At 36.1% G+C, this 6,044-nt stretch overlaps 1 protein-coding gene across 4 annotated transcripts in view; it reads left to right on the top strand.

Moving 5' to 3' along the window:
• The first annotated feature begins 1,236 nt into the window (after positions 1–1,236).
• Positions 1,237–6,044, top strand: part of ube3b (ubiquitin protein ligase E3B) — a 21,265-nt gene continuing 16,457 nt past the window's right edge. For 2 of the 4 annotated variants that reach the window (XR_008384348.1, XM_053610361.1), the window contains exons 1-2: positions 4,442–4,514; positions 5,816–5,966. The gene's annotated coding sequence lies outside the window, so the exon portion shown is untranslated. The other 2 variants (XM_053610363.1, XM_053610362.1) reach the window with 2 other exon arrangements.

Below are 6,044 nucleotides of genomic sequence, written 5' to 3'. Positions count from 1 at the left end.
ATCAGGATATTGGTTTCCTTTCAAAACAAATAATAAACTCTCATATGTGAAGAAGAGCGAAAATTATTACATTTAATTTATTTAATTGCGGTTTCTTTTTATGACCAAATGGAAACTCTATATTATTTATCTCTTGTCTACATTTATTTTTATGTTATATTCCGTCATTTAGCATCAGACAATCATGCTCACTGAAGTGTGTGTGTTTGTGTGTGTGTGTAGCCCTAAAACGGATTCTAACAGTAAACTATTAGAATGTTTAACAAAATCAGACCTGTTTCTACACGGAAGAATTTGTGAGATGCACCAATTAAAGGATTTCTAATAGCCGTGAATCTTTCCTGCACAAATGACACTCTCGGTAAAGGGAAAGGTAAATAATAACTTTATTTTTCTCTTCTTTATTAAATTAAAAGTGAATCTTAATTATGTGACTGACTCAAACGATAAAGATAATTAAATAAAGAAAAGTATTTTTTGACTGACTGTTGATCTGATCCAAATATGGTACCTAATAATTAATAAACTATTAAATTAAATGTGTACATCTACATGTAAGAAAATGTTATGTACTTTATATTGTACATTTATATATGTGAGAGACTGTGACTTATGAGTTCCAAACCAAGTGCTTTTATACCTACATCTGCCGCTTGTTTCTACCCGGAACAATGTGTTAGCTGCACTCGTGAAGGTTTAGTAGTCGTAGCAAGTTTTCCATAATTCAATAAAGAATTTTTTTTCTTTATGCTGTTTAATGTATTGTGTTTAAATAAAATTCTAACGTGGATTTAGTTTTGATCTCACGGACTAGAGAAACAGCTTGTGTTTTACTGCGTGTTGTATTAGCCCACAAATGCTAGTTATCATTAAGCTATTAAAATCGATTACAACACATATACATTAGCCATATATATTTTTACATTTAGTATAATTTGTACATACTGTGTTATGCAACTATATATTACACGAGTAAATATTTATGATCAGTTCCGAATGTTAAACTTTTACACACGTATTCCTTCGAAAACCCTATTTAAAACTTTTTGTAACCGGACGATTTTGTGAGACGCATCAGCTAGAAGTGGTTAAGGTAAGTTATTGTGTATTTTTATTTATTTATTTTAACAAAAGCAGTTAATAAATATTAAGATCTCTACTTAAGATCTCTCCTTATTCTCTAGGCGAAATTAAATTACAATGTGGGATGTAATTACATATTTATGTGAGATGACAGAATTTGTTACCAATAAAATATACATTTTTGATATATTTATGCTTTGATATTTGTCTAAAACGTGGGATTTGATTAAACTTAGACTCTTTTCGCGCGGGTTCATTGTCGTTTTACAAACAATTATCTTGAAAGATGTGGACACTTCATACGTTTTAAATACACCACCATGTTTCTACACGAAATACTTTGAGAGCTGCACCGATGTAGACTTCCTTCGCATCATTTTCTCCCACCCATATTCCGCCATATGGCGCGTTCTGAGCTCTGATTGGCTGATTAGCTTTACACTTCCGTATTCGCGACCAGTGACATTTTTTTAGTGTATTGAGGCTGCAGTTTTATTCAAAATGATGCCAGAGCACCAAGTTCTCAGTGTAAGAATAACCATGGTTTATTATTATTATTATTATTATTATTATTATTATTATATAATGTTTTCCTGATGACTTATCTGTTCTAAATATGGTATATGCCTTTTTTTATTATTATAAACTATTAAGAGCAAAGTATACATCTATGGCCAATTAACTTCTAGATGTAATAAACCGTTATATATTTTATGATTAACAATAACTTTTGTTTGTGCATGTATGTCAAGGAACGTTTGTTTCTATCCGGAGCATGTTGTAAGCTGCACCAGTGAAGGATTACTAGTTTTTATGTTAGTTTGTTTTTAACTAATTAATTGAATAGTTTTTTTAAAAAATAAATAAATGATTCTAGAGGAAATGTACTGTTCTGATTTTAATTTCACTCCAAGAACTTTAACAAAGAGACAAAATATACTTCACTCTGCTGTATTTACCCACATATGCAACCTAACATTTATAAGCTATTAAGATCAAATCAACCAAGAAATTAGCAATATATTTTATATTTCATATACAGTGTCCATTTTATTTTTATTCTGCAATTATTTATTATATAAGTTTAAATAATGGTCAAGAATTCTGAATATTCAGCTTTTATACACACGTTTTAGGAACTTATTCAAAACAGAAGAGTTTCCAACTGGAAGATTTTGTGAGACGCACCAGTTAAATATCACTAATGGAAGTTTTTATTTATTTACTTATTTTCTAATTGTTTCCAATAAAGTAGCAAGTAATTGCTAAGACCCCTAAACAGTTGTTGCTAACATGAAATATAAACGTGGGTTTTAATTAAATATTTACGTTAAACTTACTGTGAAGCACAAAACAAACCATTTTTTGTGTGTTACACAAGCGAAAGATTTACTATTGAAACCATATAAAAATATAAACGTTAGTTACTCCACAGAGTTTGCGCTGATATTTTAACCAAAAACCTGGAATTTTGATTAAATATTGCCTTTAACACATCAACGAGGATACAACGCGGTTTAATAAACAGTTATCTTGAAACATCCAAACATTTCAGACGTTTAAATACACCAATACGTTTCTACCCGGAATATTTTGTTAGATGCACCGATGGAGGCTTCCTGCTCACCATTTTCTCCCACCCGTATTCCGACATTCTGCGCTCTGATTGGCTGATTAGCGTTACACTTCCGCATTCGCTCCAGTGAATTCTTAGCATGTTTTTGTGAGCTGCACAAGTGAATGATTTACTAGTTTTTATTCATTTTTGACTAACTAAATCATTTTTAATACTGTAATTCTTTTTTTAAAAAAGAATGAATATTGTACAGGAATTGTACTGTGCTAATTTTAATTTCACTCCAAAAACTTGAACAAAGAGATAAAATATATTTCACTCGCTATTGTATTAACTGACACACGCACCCTAACATTTATAAGCTATTAAAATCAACAAATAAATGAGCGATATATGTTATATTTCGTATACAATGTTCAAGTTTATTCTACAATTATATATTACATAACTTAAAGAAAACATTCAAGAATTCTGAAAATTCAGCTTTTACACACGTCTTGGGGATTTTTTCCCAAAACAACAGTTTCTAACCGGAAGATTTTGTGTGTCGCACCAGTTAAATATTACTCTTGGAGGTGTTTTTATTTTTTCCAATAAGTGTAGTAAGTACTCGCTACGACCCTCATACTATACGTATCGCTAACATAAAATTTAAATGTGAGTTTTACTTAAATATTTACGTTAATCTTATTGTCAGGCACAGAACGTCGATTATATTCTTGCGAGATGCATCAGTGAAGGAGTTACAGATATTAACGTTAGTAACTCCACAGATTTTGAATGTTGACTCGAACACATTCGCGAGGCTCCTGTTTTACAAACAGTCATCTGGAAACATGTAGACACCTCCGACGTTTTAAATAAACCTATACGTTTCTACCCGGAATATTTTGGGAGATGCACCGAGGTCGGCTTCCTGCTCTTTGTTTTCTCCCACCCGTATTCCGACATCCATCACGTTCTCCGCTCTGATTGGTTAGTAAGTGTTACACTTCTGTATTCGCGACCGGTGAATTTTTAGTGTGTTTTTCCCTGCAGTTTTATTTAAAATGTTGCCAAACCAACCAGTTTATATGGTTAGTTATAGTTAGTGAATAAAAACGATGATTATTTCATTACAGTGAAACAGGTTTGGGTCAGAGTGAGCCTTTATGTAGCGAGTTTAGCTGCGGCTCGGACGGATGCTAACACTATCGCTGCTTCTCTGTCAGAGTGAGATCGGTGTCCCGCGGGATAAAACAGTGGCAGCAGGTTATGTTTAACACTGTTAGCTAAAATTTAAGAGCCTTTTTATTTCTCTGATTACACACATGTGACTGAATTTACTGGATGGAATTTAGCCCTGGTTACAGATAACAAGCACAAAGTTAACAGTGAAAAGGAGCGAATACAAAACAGCTGGAAACAAATACACCGTTCGATTTGGCTGTAAATACCAGTCTGTGTGTTTATCTGTTTTTTCATATTAGTATTTTGCATCAGTAATATTTTGGTAATAGTTTGATGTGGTATTACGGCCCCCATTGAAAAATGTTTGGACAGCCCTACTTTAAAATGTTCGGTTTCCACCCGGAAGTATATGTCAGTTGCACCAGTGAACGGATTACCACTGCTGCAAGTCTTAGTTGTTGTTTTTTTTCTTCCCCTAACCGTTTTGAGACACGTACCTGCCTTCGCTCTATGATTGGCTAGTGGCCTCCCGCCTCCTCAAGCGGATTGGTTATTAGTTGGCGTTTGCCGATCAATCTTACAGGTTAGCGGTTGTACTGTCCAATCGCGGCTCGCGTCCTGTTGAGGAGGCGGGATTTGTCGGAATACGGGTGGAGGGCTGTAACGCTCGCTAGCAGCAGTTTTGGTAAGACTCTGTGTTGTTTATATGGAATAAAACTCGGCGCAGAGCTCGAGACGGCCTTTAATCCGCCGCGGTCCGGCTGAGCTCGGGTTCGAGTGTGGAGTTAGTGTGTGTGTGATGAGTGACAGCATGAACTTTATCCGCAGTGAGGGGAAATGCAGTGTAGCAGTGAGGCTAGTCCGGCTAGCAGCGGCGGTTAGCCTGCTTGTTTTTGTTTACAGTTTAATCAGCTGGAGCCGCGGAGCAGCGCGGGATAGAGTTTCCTCTTCATTTATCTCCTTTAACGGAGGAAACTGCAAGTCAGGGGGAGTTTGATCTCTTGATCTAGAGCTGGGTGTTATTATCTGGGTTTAGAGAGACTGTAAAGCTGTAAAGGTCAGTGATTACTGAAGTGTTCCACTGAGGCTGAGTCTGTTTACTGTAAACAACTTTACGGCTCACTCTTTACAGCTCACTCTTTACAACTCACTCTTTACAACTCACACTTTACAACTCACACTTTACAACTTACACTTTACAGCGAACTCTTTACAGCTCACACTTTACAACTCATACTTTACAACTCATACTTTACAGCTAACTCTTTACAGCTCACTCTTAAAGCTAAAACTTTACAGCTCACACTTTACAGCTCACTCTTTACAGCTCACGCTTTACAATTCACACTTTACAGCGAACTCTTTACAGCTCACACTTTACAACTCATACTTTACAGCTAACTCTTTACAGCTCACTCTTAAAGCTAAAACTTTACAGCTCACACTTTACAGCTCACACTTTACAGCTCACACTTTACAGCTCACTCTTAAAGCTAAAACTTTACAGCTCACACCTTACAGCTAACTCTTTAAGCTAAAACTTTACAGCTCACTCTTTACAGCTCACACTTTACAGCTCACTATTTACAGCTCACACCTTACAGCTAACTCTTTACAGCTCACTCTTAAAGCTAAAACTTTACAGCTCACTCTTTACAGCTCACACTTTACAGCTCACTCTTTACAGCTCACACTTTACAGCTCACACTTTACAGCTCACACCTTACAGCTAACTCTTTACAGCTCACACTTTACAGCTCACACTTTACAGCTCACTCTTTACAGCTCACACTTTACAGATCACACCTTACAGCTAACTCTTTACAGCTCACTCTTAAAGCTAAAACTTTACAGCTCACTCTTTACAGCTCACTCTTTACAGCTCACTCTTAAAGCTAAAACTTTACAGCTCACTCTTTACAGCTCGACACTTTACAGAAATCATCAGTGTCAGTTTAAATAAAGCTTTATTTTACCCTCACACAGGAATCCCAGCGTTACCTTCAGCGCAGGTATGAGGTGTGAGACGCGGACTGTGTGCTGGAGATGTCGCGTGTGAAAGACGTGGACGTGCGATAGCCTTCTTATGATCTTTAACAGAAGAGACAACATTAAAGACTGCGACGTGGAGGAAACGGTGAGTGACGGAACGCACACTAGTGTAAACTTTATCTCCCACACCGCGGTGTCGAGTCTCTGATCGAGCCGCTCCGCG

This window comes from Ictalurus furcatus, chromosome 22, assembly GCF_023375685.1.
Source record: "Ictalurus furcatus strain D&B chromosome 22, Billie_1.0, whole genome shotgun sequence".
Lineage (NCBI taxonomy): Eukaryota > Metazoa > Chordata > Actinopteri > Siluriformes > Ictaluridae > Ictalurus > Ictalurus furcatus.
Note: the sequence above shows the minus strand (reverse complement) of the source record. Positions and strands in the feature narration are given on the sequence as shown.